Source organism: Periophthalmus magnuspinnatus, chromosome 16 (assembly GCF_009829125.3).
Source record: "Periophthalmus magnuspinnatus isolate fPerMag1 chromosome 16, fPerMag1.2.pri, whole genome shotgun sequence".
Lineage (NCBI taxonomy): Eukaryota > Metazoa > Chordata > Actinopteri > Gobiiformes > Gobiidae > Periophthalmus > Periophthalmus magnuspinnatus.
In genome coordinates this window covers 10,711,813-10,725,340 of record NC_047141.1, presented here as the reverse complement: position 1 = coordinate 10,725,340, position 13,528 = coordinate 10,711,813, and the positions used below count along the sequence as shown (strand labels likewise).

At 42.2% G+C, this 13,528-nt stretch overlaps 1 protein-coding gene across 10 annotated transcripts in view; it reads right to left on the bottom strand.

Moving 5' to 3' along the window:
• The window catches only part of mef2d (myocyte enhancer factor 2d), a 161,983-nt gene that overhangs the window by 107,762 nt on the left and 40,693 nt on the right, over window positions 1-13,528 (bottom strand). For 8 of the 10 annotated variants that reach the window (XM_055228221.1, XM_055228223.1, XM_055228224.1 and 5 more), the window contains exon 1: window positions 616-726. The gene's annotated coding sequence lies outside the window, so the exon portion shown is untranslated. Of the gene's footprint in view, window positions 1-615; window positions 727-4,994; window positions 5,081-13,528 lie in introns of those variants that run through there. The other 2 variants (XM_055228222.1, XM_033981253.2) reach the window with 1 other exon arrangement.

Sequence of the window (13,528 nt, the reverse complement as noted above, 5' to 3'; positions counted from 1 at the left end):
ACAACTACTCCATTTTGAACAAGGTAGCAGTTCAGCTTGTACAATAAACAAGAATTTCAAGTTTATGTATCGTTTAAGTCAGTTTTAACGATTGCCAAAGAGCGTGAATGGCATGTTGTAAAAATCCCCAATGTAAATAACAAATTGAACAGGTGTGGCATTACGAGAGGCACAACAACGCACACGGCTAACCGTAAATCTTACCTAACCCCCCCCCCACTCAGCCCGCTTCTCCTGCCCCACTACAGGCAAGCTTCTCTGAGGAGGAGCCGACTCGCAGCGGCCCACGATACCAACCAGGCCCCCCCATGTCAACTCACATCGCACTTCTCGCTATCTCCATTTTTAAAGTTCCCTTGGCGCCAGGCGAGTAGCGTTAGCCCCCCACTTCTTGTACTACTACTACTACAACCCCCAACCCCAACATTTCCTGGGTTGATTAGACCACGACAGCTGGGAGGACAAACTTCTCAGCTTGATAGCGAGCATGGGAATTTTGAGAAATGGTAAGCTAGCATGTACACGGACTGGACGGTCACACTTGTAAAGGTCTTCATGATGTTAGTGAAATGAGCTTTTTTTCGAAAATCCAAATCCGAAAATCGAAATTCTTACCGCTAAATCCGTGTCCTCAATAGAATTTCAGTTTCACAAGAGTTCCATTCCCGACAGCACACGTAGCCTCCTACCATTCCCTTCCTCAGATGACAACTGCCACTGGAGCGACTCACTAGCTTCGGACTGCCCCAAGTTGCCCTCCCCACCACTGGACAAGCCCCCCCCTCACGCCCCCACCCCCCCACCCCACCCTGTTGCACGCCGCCGCCCCACCCAACCGGCCACGCTCCCGTGACACCCCCCCGCTTTCCCCTCCGAGCTTCTAACTCCTCCCCCTGGACCCCCTTTGCCCTAATATGCCTCTAGCAACTGCCACCAATTCGTCAGTGTCCATGTTGGCAGTTGGGCTCATAGCGGTAGACGGGTTTTAGACATGGGTCGGAAGGCATGTTTTTATGGAGGGACTTGAAAGACGATATGTATGGGGATTTCGATAGGTCGGGTTCACGTTCTTGAATTTGATGATGTCATAGATGGCGAGCAGGGGCCTATATAACTCTATGGGAGAGTCGATGTTTTTGAAAGAAATGTTTAAGCGTATGATCCGCAAATGTTGAATTTTACAATGTCGGGATGTAATGTGAACCCAACTTATAGCTTGTGCTCAAGATATTCAATAATTTTATGTCGTAGTTTCAAATGCGGGGCAGGGGTGTATATAACTGTACGGGTAATGGACTGTTTTGTAAAGAAATAACCAAACTGAATCTACAAATGTTGATCACGTGTTTTAAGTTATTGTTAAAAAGATAAATGGAGGGCGATGGATGTATGAATGAGTGTGTGAATGGGTGAGTGGTTCCTTGACGTTAAGCGCTTTGAGTGCCTTGAAGGTGGAAAAGCGCCATGTAAAAATGTGACCTTTTCCCATTTACCGTAAATCTATACCTTAGTTCAATCTGGCACTGAAGACACTGAACTTTGTGTCGTTTTTTGGTACATGTGAATACAGAGATATTAACCATAAACCAGGTAAACATGTCTACAGTTAAACAGTGAATTCCACCACAGAATTGGACCTGTCTAAACTATGTGTGGCTTTGAATATTGTAGTGTCAAGTGAACCCAACCTATATTTTTTGCAATTTACTTGAGAAAAGGAAAAAAAAAGCACTTATGAGAAGGTACATCGTGGAAAATTGCCAGCCGGTGTACACAAAAAAACAAACAAAATAGAAGCCATCAAACTGTAAGCCAGCCAGCTCTGAAAAACCCAGGATCATTTTGCTAAAACACATATACTTTCGCACGAGCTTGGAAGAGTGAAGTAACAAATGACTAATGCAATAGTTTTAAATTAACACTTAAAACACTCAAACTTTGCCAATTTACACGTATCTCACAAGCTATCTCACACCAAAAAGAGCACTTCTTCTGTTATGACAGCAGGGCTAAACTGTTATACAACTGAAACATGTCCTGTATAGATAAATGTTAGATAATATTTGGTATTCTTTTGTCTTAAGAAACAAGAACAAGAAACATATGCAAATGATCCTATGATACATTCCTACCATCAACCTTCCAACCTATCCGCCTACTACTGGTTGTTTTCATATTATAGAAAGGAATTTTATGCTCAGATGGGGGCAAAGTTCAGAACGTCACGACTTCATCTGAAACCTGACGCAAAATTGCAACGATTAAAAGTGAAATACAGACAAAAGTGAAGCTATTACAAAAATCAAAACAATACCTGGTTAGTCCTGCACAAGCATTCCTAGCATCCTAATTGAGTTTTTCAGCTTTATGTTCCCTGCCCCAATGGATTTATCCAAAACTCGCACTCTGAGGACTTCAGGGACCGGCCTCCTGCTGGTGCCCAAAAGGTTTATATTCTGCATTTTTCTCTTTCAATGCTAATTTATGATGGTTATTTATGTTTTGATTTGTTTGTATTGTGATTTTAATGTCTTTCTCATTCTGTAAAACACTTCAAATTACTTATTGTACGAATTGTGCTGTACAAAAAAAACAAAAAAACAACTTGCCAACCCACTGATTTTTCCCAGTTTTACACAACACATGTCCCGTTTCTCCCAATTTTTCACTAATTTGCTACCAGCCAAAAATTAAGAGGGGAATATATATCGTCACGTGTTTAGCCAAAATACACAAAATTGAGCTTGGAAATGATCAGAACACAAAAAAATGCATTGGCAGAAGTCTCTCAGATAATACACTGACTCACAAGTGCATCAAGAAAGACCCGGGTGTGTCCCAGTTTTAATTTTCAGAATGTGGTCACTCTAGTTCTTCTTACTTCCGCAGCTTCTCCGCTCCTCTGCACATGTGTGTGTAACGTCCCTTTGGATCAGGGGCTGGTGGCAGGGAGGAGGCAGCTGTCCACATGCCTTTTGTTCCACCATGACCCCCTCCACCCGCCCCCTCCACCCCACCACCACCACCACCACCACCGGGCCGAAGAGCGTGCACCCAGTCAGGCACTCGCATGTTCAGCTGTCGGGGTTCACGCTCCCCTGTCTCGTGCCAGCGGGCCTTCTTCTCCCCCTCTTCCCCCCCTCCTTTTTCTATCCCTTCTTTCTATTCTACTCTTCACTTTTTGTTTTCTCCGCTCCTCATCCTCTTCCCTTTCTTTTATCCTTTCCTAACCTTTACTTCCTCCTCTCACATTTCTTTTTCTTCTCATTCATGCTCCTTTTTCCCTTTTTTTTCTCCTCTCCTTCTTCTCCTACCTGCCCTCTCCTCCCTCTTTGCTCTTTCTCTTCTTTTGTTTTTCCTCTCCTACCTCTTTCTTTTATTTCCCTTCTTTTTTTCCTCATCTCCTCCTCTTTTCCTTCCTTCTTTTCTTCTTCTCCTTTTCTCCTCTCATCTTCCTCCTTCTCCTTCCCTTCCCTTCTTTCATACTTCCCTTCCTCTTCATTCCTCCTCTTTTTTCAAATTTTTCCGTAATTTTTTCCCCCTCTCCTCATCCTCCTTTTCCCCTCCCTACTTTCTTCTTCCCTTTATCCTCTTCCACTTGTTTCTTTTCTACTCCTTTTTTGTCTCTCCCACCCTTCTCATCCACCTCTCCTCCTTCCTCCTTTCTTTCTGTTCTCCTCCTTTCTTCCTCCTCTTTTCCTTCTTTGCTTTCTCCTCTCATCTTCCTTCTTCTCTTTCCCTTTTTCATACCTCCCTTTCCTCTTCTTTTCCTTTTCTCCTCTTTCTCTTCTTTTTTCCGCTACTCCTTTCCCTTTTCTCCTCTTCCTCCTCCTTTCTCTCTTCCCTTCTTTCTTTCCTTCTCTCCTCTCTCTCCTCCTCCTTTCTCTCTTCCCTTCTTTCTTTCCTCCTCTCCTCTCTCTTCTATTCCTCCTTTCTCTCTTTCCTTCTTTCCTCCTCTCCTCCCCCTCCTTTCTCTCTTCCCTTCTTTCTTTCATCCACTCCTCCCCCTCTTCTCCTCCTCCTCCTTTCTCTCTTCCCTTCTTTCCTCCTCTCCTCCCCTCCCTTCTCTCTTCCCTCTTTCTTTCATCCACTCCCCCCTCTCTTCTCCTCCTCCACCTCCTCCTTTCTCTCTTCCCTTCTTTCTTCCCTCCTCTCCTCCCCCTCCTTTCTCTCTTCTCTCTTTCTTTCATCCACTCCTCCTCCTCTCCTCCTCCTCCCCTCCTTTCTCTCCTCCGGTCCTCCCCCTCCTTTCTTTCATCCACTCCCCCCTCTCTCCTCCTTTCTCTTTTCCCTTCTTTCTTTCCTCCTCTCCTCCCCCTCCTTTCTCTCTTCCCTCTTTCTTTCATCCACTCCTCCCCCTCTCCTCCCCCTCCCCTCCTTTCTCTCCTCCGGTCCTCCCGCTCCTTTCTCTCTTCCCTTCTTTCTTTCATCCACTCCTCCCCCTCCTCTTTCTTTCATCCACTCCCCCCTCTCTCCTCCTTTCTCTCTTCCCCTCTTTCTTCCCTCCTCTCCTCCCCCTCCTTTCTCTCTTCCCTTCTTTCTTTCATCCACTCCCCCCTCTCTCCTCCTTTCTCTCTTCCCTTCTTTCATCCACTCCTCCCCCTCCTTTCTCTCTTCCCCCCTCTCTCCTCCTCCACCTTCTCCTTTTTCTCTTCCCTTCTTTCTTCCCTCCTCTCCTCCCCCTCCTTTCTCTCTTCCATTCCTCCCCCTCCTTTCTCTCTTCCCCTCTTTCTTCCCTCCTCTCCTCCCCCTCCTTTCTCTCTTCCCTTCTTTCCTCCTCTCCTCCCCCTACTTTCTCTCTTCCCTTCTTTCCTCCTCTCCTCCCCCTCCTTTCTCTCTTCTCTTCTTTCCTCCTCTCCTCCCCCTCCTTTCTCTCTTCCCTTCTTTCCTCCTCTCCTCCCCCTCCTTTCTCTCTTCCCTTCTCTCTTTCATCCCCTCCTGCCCCTCTCCTCCTCCTCCCCTCCTTCCTCTCCTCTGTTCCGTCAGACACTTACAGACTTCAGACGTGTGCTGTCGGAGAGGGCATTTTTCTCGTCTTGTCGAGTCCGATGAAGATCTCAGCTCTCAGTCCACAACATGTCTGTGGGAACAAAAACACACAGACTCATTAGAAACAAAAACAAAAACCTGAAACTTAAGGAACCATAAGTGAGATTTAAACAACACGACTCAAATATGTTCCCAGATATGACGTCAACGTGTTCAAATCAATCGCAGCTCATTTATTCTTACAAAAACACTGAATGACAAAACCAGGTATGTGTGTACTTTTAAAATAGTGACAGCGCAGGTTACATACTGTTCCTTTAACAAATAGAAAGTTAAAATCAGTTAAGATCATGTCAACTGGTGGTTCTGAAAAGTTTCACAGTACCACTTAACAAAAAAAAACACTGGACTTTTTCTGTTATTGAAAGAAAAGAAAAGCAAAATCTAAAAAATACAAAAAATCTAAAAAAAAAAAAAAAAAAAAAAAAAAGTAGTAAAATAGGAAATATGCAGGATACAGTACAGCCCTGTTTTTCATATTGGCTTGGTATAGATCAGTCATATCCAAACAGTCAAGATTTTGTTCTGAAATTGTGTCCATGTGGATTGATACCAATTTTTTTTTTTTTTTTTTTTTTTGAAGAATTCATCTGGTGCAGTATTCTTTTCACAGCCCAGATTGCGGCCTGACATGCCAGTTGTAGAAGCTTTAAATTTTAAGAAACTGAAAAAGATACAAAATTCTGGCACAGTTGGTACAAGGACATTGGTAACCTCAATTTTGAGAAAAATCCAAATGGTCAAGCGGGAAATTTTAGTTTATTTTTGTTAAATTAATACAAAAATCAAATAAAAATCAAAGGGTTTAAAGGTGCTGTACCCCAGGGGCGGCGCCGGGACGGGGGCTTGAGGGGGCACAAGCCAACCCTAGAATGACCTATCCTCACCCATAGCTCCCCCAATGATTTTTACCCCACTTTCATATCATAATTTTGACAAAAAATGTTCAAATGGCAACTACAAAATGTTTAAAATGAGAGTACAGTAAAATAAAGAATCACATATTATGTTTTATAAATGACTACAGGGCGCTAGCTACATTTAAATTAGTTTAAAACAGCAAAACACACAAAATATTAGGGGGTTGGGGGTACGCTCCATGGTTAAAAGGCTCCAAAATAACTTTTTAAGTGAGCACCCGCGTTGACAAAATTAGCTCCTCCGACCAAAACTGTCCGGCACCGCCCCGGCTATACCCGAATTTTACGGCCTTGAAAAACAGAACTAGTGCGTTTTAAAATGTTCCCTTATGAATTACATATGAATTGTAAGCATCGTAATTAGTGTTTATAAGTACTTTTCACACGTTTCAGAGACCAGAGCAGAGTTTTGACTAATGCTAATAACAACTAGCATGCTAACCGCTCACTTCCTGATACTCGGACAATAAAACATTTCATAATTAGATGCAGACATTACACGGAAGACAAAGTTTGACCTCAAGAGCTGCTTATACAATATATCTGTACTGCGGCGAGACATATTTTGCTCAAATAGGCTGCTTGGGAAAAAACTAGGCACTGGTCGTGGAGAGAAGGAGATTGAGGAGCTGAGGAGGTTGATGGTTTTACAGCTTCGTTGGAGATGGAGAGTGAAAGATGGAGGTGGGGAGGGATTGTATTAGTGAACGATTCCAAATAAGCCATAAAAGTTTTATACATATACGACTAGGGATGGGTTAACAGTTATCAGTGATATCGGACGGTTTCCAAAGATATTGATATCGGTCCGGTATTGAGAATTTGTGTTTATGTGATGCAATTTTTCTTTTTTTTAATACAGAGATTTTCACTCATATTCCAAGAAGTTTTTCCGAGTTTCATTAGCTTGTAACTTTAATGCTAAACTGTTGACTACTCTCATGCTGCTACAGTGATTTCCCCTCTTTCCAAGCCATGCCTCTATGTCGCCGACCTTTCGCGACCTTGAGATCTCCGAAGGGGCTAAGGGGAGGGGGAGGGAGGGGTGTGTGGGAAACGGGAGGCCGGCAAGTCTGCTAAACACTTGTGTCATTGAGTTTCCACACTGCCCCTGCCCAGGCATGTATGTGTGCTGGTCAGGACGCGCGACTATGCCCACAACGCCCAGAACGCCAAGGGTTAACTGTCAGGCTGAACATTCCACAGGCCAATTCGTCTCTCAAAGTCGTAACTTATATGGCGGACCGGGGTGGAACAGTTCCCCTATCTGTAATCGGCGCAGGCTAGAGAAAATATACAGGACGACTAATGACAACAAACTATGCGCCTTAATACCGTGGAGCCAATTACTTGTACAACAAACACCAGAGTCTTATCTCGCTCCTTCTGCCAGGGTTAGTCCCATTTGTTTTATCTGAGCACAACTGCCCGGGGCCCCAACTGTTCCACAATCTATGAAGATGTAAAAGATGTACGTACAAATAATTACACTGCTAGTCTTTGCCATTAAGGGCCCAAGAAACTAAATGTTATGTTTAAAGCCACAGAGTGTAACTATTTGGCCAAAAGTCTACTAAAATAAAAACTCCATGCTTGTAAAATCTCTCTGCTTGTCTCCATGGGTTATAAAGTAAACTATAAAGTACTAAAATGTATCCAACTCCATAGAGAATGTTCCAAAATATAGTTTTAACTTTCTGTTTCCATGGAATCAAGCAGACGACGTGTCATCTTGAGAAAGGCACATGAAGCCCACAAAGCTTTAGCACTGCAGTCAACACAATTAGAATGGTATGCACAGATACTGATACCAGTATCAGGTATCGGTCTGATATCAGGTGCCAATACTCATACTTGTCAATGTTCTGCCGATGCCAAGAATCGATACCATCAGGGTTGAAGGTATGCAGTTTTCCTATGGAATTGGGTGGCTTTTTAAGACCAGCTGTGGCCAGAGATATTTTCCATGTAAAACATACTGATTTCAGAATAATTCTAAAGATAGTCCTAAATTTTGGTGACAAATCTTCATATCGAAAGCCATCAGCGCTCTAAATAAATTATATCATTTCGACTTGGATAATAATAATATTGGCTAATAAATAGACATAATGAAATAATTAATTGATTTACATAAGAGAACCCTTGTAAAAAATAATGTCGTACTCAGTGTCACAATTTCAGAACAAGTACAAAAATCAAACTTATTGTTACATCCAGTTGAATGAAAGACATCTTCCCTGTCCACAGATGCACCAAGTGCTTGTTTTCTGCACAAAAAATAGGTTCAAGTGCGTCTGTCGACATCAACATGTTTGTTTTAGTTAACTTGGGCACTTCGCCTTTGGCTTCTGCACAAACCTCCATGATGCTCTGTCATATACTTAGAGCTATCACAGTCTCCAAACCATCTTGTTCTTTGTTTACATCGTCTTGCCTACAACCCTTCCGAGATGCCAACTAGGTCTGAATGATGTGGGAAATGGAATTGAATTGTGATTTTTCTGACAAGCATTGCAGTTGTGATTAGATAAATGTATGTTTTAATAGTAGGATTTTGTTCAACACATTTGCAAAAATCGTGTGTATGTATGAAGTGACAAACTAATACAAGAACTAATACAAGAATCACATTTCCAAGCTCGTTTGTACAGATCTAAACTACAGCGTTAAGTTTGTATACAGAATAAGACAGAAGATTCTGTTGTTTGTGGAGGAAATGATGTTACGTCAAAAATTGCAGCCTTTTCTAATTGCAATTTCAATTCAATTGCAATTAATCTTGAAGCCCTAATGCCAAGATACTTCACCACCATTGCGCATTCTACAGTTGGCTGCCTTCACCGTCTCCTTTCAACATAAATACACTCGCCTCTGGGTACGCTCTTTATCTCCGGCTCGGGTTAGGAAGAATAGCTGTGGTGTTTGTACCTCCCCCTCCACCGCACGCTCTGTTCTGATCCTCTCCACATGGAACTCTCCAAAGCACCGTTGGTTGGTTGATTCGCGCTCTTGGCCGGTGCTCAGGTTTGGAGGAGCGGAGGTAGCAGCATATACAATACATCCCCAGTTTAGGCTAAGGGCCAGGGCTGCGTGTCGAGCAAGAGGGGCCCCGCGGTGGTACTGTCAGCAGAACAATCGGAGCTGGGGTTTGAAAGAAGGGATGAGTTATAGGAGGAAGAGGCTGTACATTTGCAGAGGTACTGGGAATATTCGGTAAAGGTTGTGATTTGGCATAAGAGAAGTGGCGGGCCTGTTTAGTACTTGGATGGGAGACTGCTGGGAATTCCAGGTGGCTCTAGTGGAAACAGTTGTTGTGTCCTTAGGCAAGACACTTCGCCCACATTGCCTAGTATAAAAGTGGTGTGTGTGTGTGTGAGTGTTGGTGATGGTTGTTTGGGATCGATGACGCAAATTGTGCAAGTGTGAACACATTCTAAAACTGTACAGCTCCACAGCCTGTAATTTGTAATGTTTTCAAAAGTTACGCTTCTGTGATAAAATACTGAAACAGTTTATTGGCCTATAGTAAGTGCTAAAGGTGCACTCTGTAACTTTTCTAGTGGATCTACCAGTTTGGAGATGCTCTTGTGTTGTCTTGAACATTATACAAATCTGAAAAATAACTAGGGTAGATTAGGATTTTGCTTGGGATCCAGAATAAAACACCTCTTCAATACTTTACGGAGATGCGAGTCTGATCAGCGTTGAATCTGACTATTTTCAGATGGGTGTGATTGACAGGTGGATTAGCCAATCAGGGACAGGGAATCCACATACAATAGGTAACACCACAAGGCCAAGTTACAAGCCAGATTTGTGGAGAACTGAACCCAGTAAAGATGCATGTTTTAAGGGATTTTTGAGCAATAAAAACACCTGCAATGAAGGCAATGCAAAAAAGACACATGTTCAGGTTTATGTTATGCCTCTCACAAAAACGTAATTCTCAATTCTGAAGGAAAACTAGTTAGATAAGTGAATTGAATTGTGAAAAAAAGCCAAAACAACAATACAGATGACATTTTGAACTGCTTTAAGTATCCAACTGCCAAAAAATACCTACATTTCATGCGTGAATTTCAATAATAACATTCAAATGCTGTACTGTACGTCACCTGACTTATCCAGCTGTTGTCGCGTCACAAAAGAGAAAGTGGGGAGGATTTGTCCAACACTGGCTTATTTGGTGTTCTGTCATTGTACCAAAGGACTATTAGCTTTGTGAATACACATGATATGCTTTCAAGGCTTTGACAGTGAATACTCGGATTATGTAAATCTGGCCCCTCGTGAGGATGGGCTAAATTACCAAAAAAAAAAAAAAAAAAATGTACAAAGCCTGTCTCCTCTCTGTGCCTCTTTCTCATGTGTGACCTACATTACACAACCAAATGACGCTTCAGACTGCATCAAAGCCAAAGTGTGAAACAAGAAAATATAAGCTTTGTGCAGTATTGGAAAGTGACTAAGTATATGTAGTGATAATATTCAGAATAGTAGTTTTGAGTGTGTTCTAGTAGTGACTCTTTCGTTTGATGGTATTCGGAATACAGTAAATATCTGGCAATATTTGATCATGCACTTGAGGCTTTAAACTGCTTGGTAAGAGGCAAACACAGCTCTTGTGATAAGTGCATGTGTGATTTTTCCTTCTCTAATCAGTGATAAACAAACGGAAAGCCCCGCTCGGACCAAGTTCTGTCGTGTCCTTAGGCAAGACACTTCACCCACACCCACCCACTAGTATGAAAGTGGTGTGTGTGTGTGAATGATAGGTGGTGGTTGGAGGGGCCGATGGCGCAGATTGGCAGCCTCGCTTCCGTCAGTCTGCCCCAGGGCAGATCACCAAGTGTGGAAATGAATGAATAATGACTATAGTGTAGTGCTTTGAAAAAGCGTATTACAAGTGTAAGCCTTTTTTTTTCATTATTATTATATTTTGCTGCATCAATATTTGATACTCAAAATTAATATCAAGTACTGATTTTAATTTTACTATTGATTAGTATCTGATTTTTGAAACGTAGGACCCAGCCAACTGAAGCTCATCAATGCTAGCAGTTACATATAGGGGTGAATTCAGGGCAAAGTTGCATATGAAGAAATCCGACTGCAAATATCATAGCAACCAAAGAGCCAATCCTGAGCGAGGCTGTTGAAGGTAATGCCCCTTCCCGTCCCCACTGCTGGTTTAGCAGAGAGTGGGTGACTAGCAACACTGTCAATCAAATCTGTTGCTAATGCTAGCAACCTCGGGGAAAGAAGGTGCCTGATTTGTCTGTAATTAATGTTAATATCTTGATTCATGGACACAATAGTGAAATAAAAACACCAGGATCATGATACAAACATTTTAAGACCAAAATGACGAGGTTCACTGCAGCAGTTTTGGAGAGAGGGGAGACAACTTCTCAATGCAAAGTGAATTGGAGCCAGAGTTGATGGAGTCAGAAGAGCACCCATGCTCACTTCCTATTTGGACTGTAGCAGCTAGCAGATTAGCTATGTCCATTTATACATACAATCTATGGGACAACCAAAGTTTTTTACACCATAAATTAATTAAATTTAATGTGATGTTATTGAGAATACATAATACTCTGTCTGCATTAAAATGCAATGTAACTAAATACATTTTATACAACTAAATACAAAAGTATTCTTCTCAGCAATGGATTTGTGTTGTGTGTCATCATCAAGATACATACTACATGCTAACAAACGTGGGTAGAACTGAGTTACAGTATCTTTTTGGAAAAATGTATACTTAAGTAGTTCCCAGGCACCTCCACAAACATGACTCTAATTTGTCCCTCCCCCTGCTTTGTCTACATGAATGTATAGTGTTTATTTACAGCATTTTTAAGTCACAGATTTTAATTTTTAAAACTCTTTAATTAAACTTTAATTTTGCACAGCTGCCAGGCTCTTTGCGTGGATCTGTTTCACCAAGTGGACTTTTAACCAGCTGATCTTCTTGAGGCTTAGCTTCTGACCTAGGCCCACAACAAACACAAACTCTCAGAATAGTAGCCTGCCTGCTTATCTCCATGGATGTTATTACTTTGCCTGGAATGCACCACATCTAAATAACATCTATTCCATTGCAGTTGTTTTTACCTTAAAAAATACATTCAAAAACCTACTTTCTTTACTTCAGCTGAGTCGCCTTTTCACACATCCGGCCTGTAATGTGGCCTGGAGTTGCTTTCCCCCTGGAGATAGAGAAGTTTCCAGACAAAGCAATAACATCTCCATTAGACAAGCTGGTGGTGTTTAAACTTCACCTTAAACCAACGGTGACTTGCAGTATCCAGCTCCTGCATTAGCTCTATGGTCCAGAATGTGCAATTAGACAGGAACTAAAAGCACGGAGCAGCTTTGATCCGCAGAGGGAGCAGATGTCCCCAAGAGCCTGCAGACCAAGTCCAACCCAATTCACAGTCCATTCACACCAGCACGTCCACTGACAACACAACATTATGCACCAGATTACACTTCCATCACAGGCTAACAATAGGCCCGCTGCTACGTTTTCCACTAAAGACTAATACACTAAGAATGTACACGATGTCACTTTTCTGGTGGAGGTTTGCCTGAAATGTTCCACATGGAGATAACCAGGTAATGGTAATGTGACTTTTTTAGTATCGATACTTGCTCAAATGAGTATCTAGTTTTGATACAAGTTTTAGTATCCATCAGTATCTCCTTTTCAATACATCTGACAACTCACAGACCAAGTTACAGGTCAACTTTGCAAGATGTTTGAGAAATAAAAACAGTAGAATGTAATGCCATACTGCGGAACTTTCCAGGCAAAGCAATGACAATTAATCAAATAAATCCTTTAAATACATTAAATTTAGATTTTTTTAACCAGAGTACAGATATATTTTATAAGCAGCTCTCAAGGTAGAAATGAAACCACTGTGTGCATTTATTTATGAAGCATTGTATCCTCTGAGAATGAGGAAGTGCACTGTTAACATGCTAGCTGTTGTTAGCATTACTGTGACGTCCAAACTCCGCTCTGGCATCTGAAAGCTGTGAGAAGCACTTGTGAACTCATCGCAGTGAATAATTCCGATGCTCCAAATGCATAAGGTAAGTGTGAAATGGCTTTGTGTTTTTTTCATGTTTTGATAGTAAAAAAAAAAAAAAAACACGGTATGGCGCCTTTAATTTTTGCATTACCTCTGGACACTGTTTCATCTGACTAACAACACTCTCAAATGAAGCGAGACAATTTGACACAACACAAACGGCCATGCCAGAAAATCCTTATGCCGTTCCACTGCACCACACAGTTTCGGCCAGTGTGTAGCTATGGCGCTAATCTAGCTAGCACAGGCTCGGGTAAACAGCGGACATCCAGTATCTAGCGTCCCCGGGCTGTCACGGCTAAAAGGCAAAGGTCAAGAGCGGTGAGACGAGCCCTGACAGACGGAGCAACCTGTTCTCTTCAACGCTCAGCTGCTAGCACAAAGCCTCACATACAAGAGCACACAGGGTTTACACTGAAACAAAATATAGAAATAGAATCAAAATTTGAG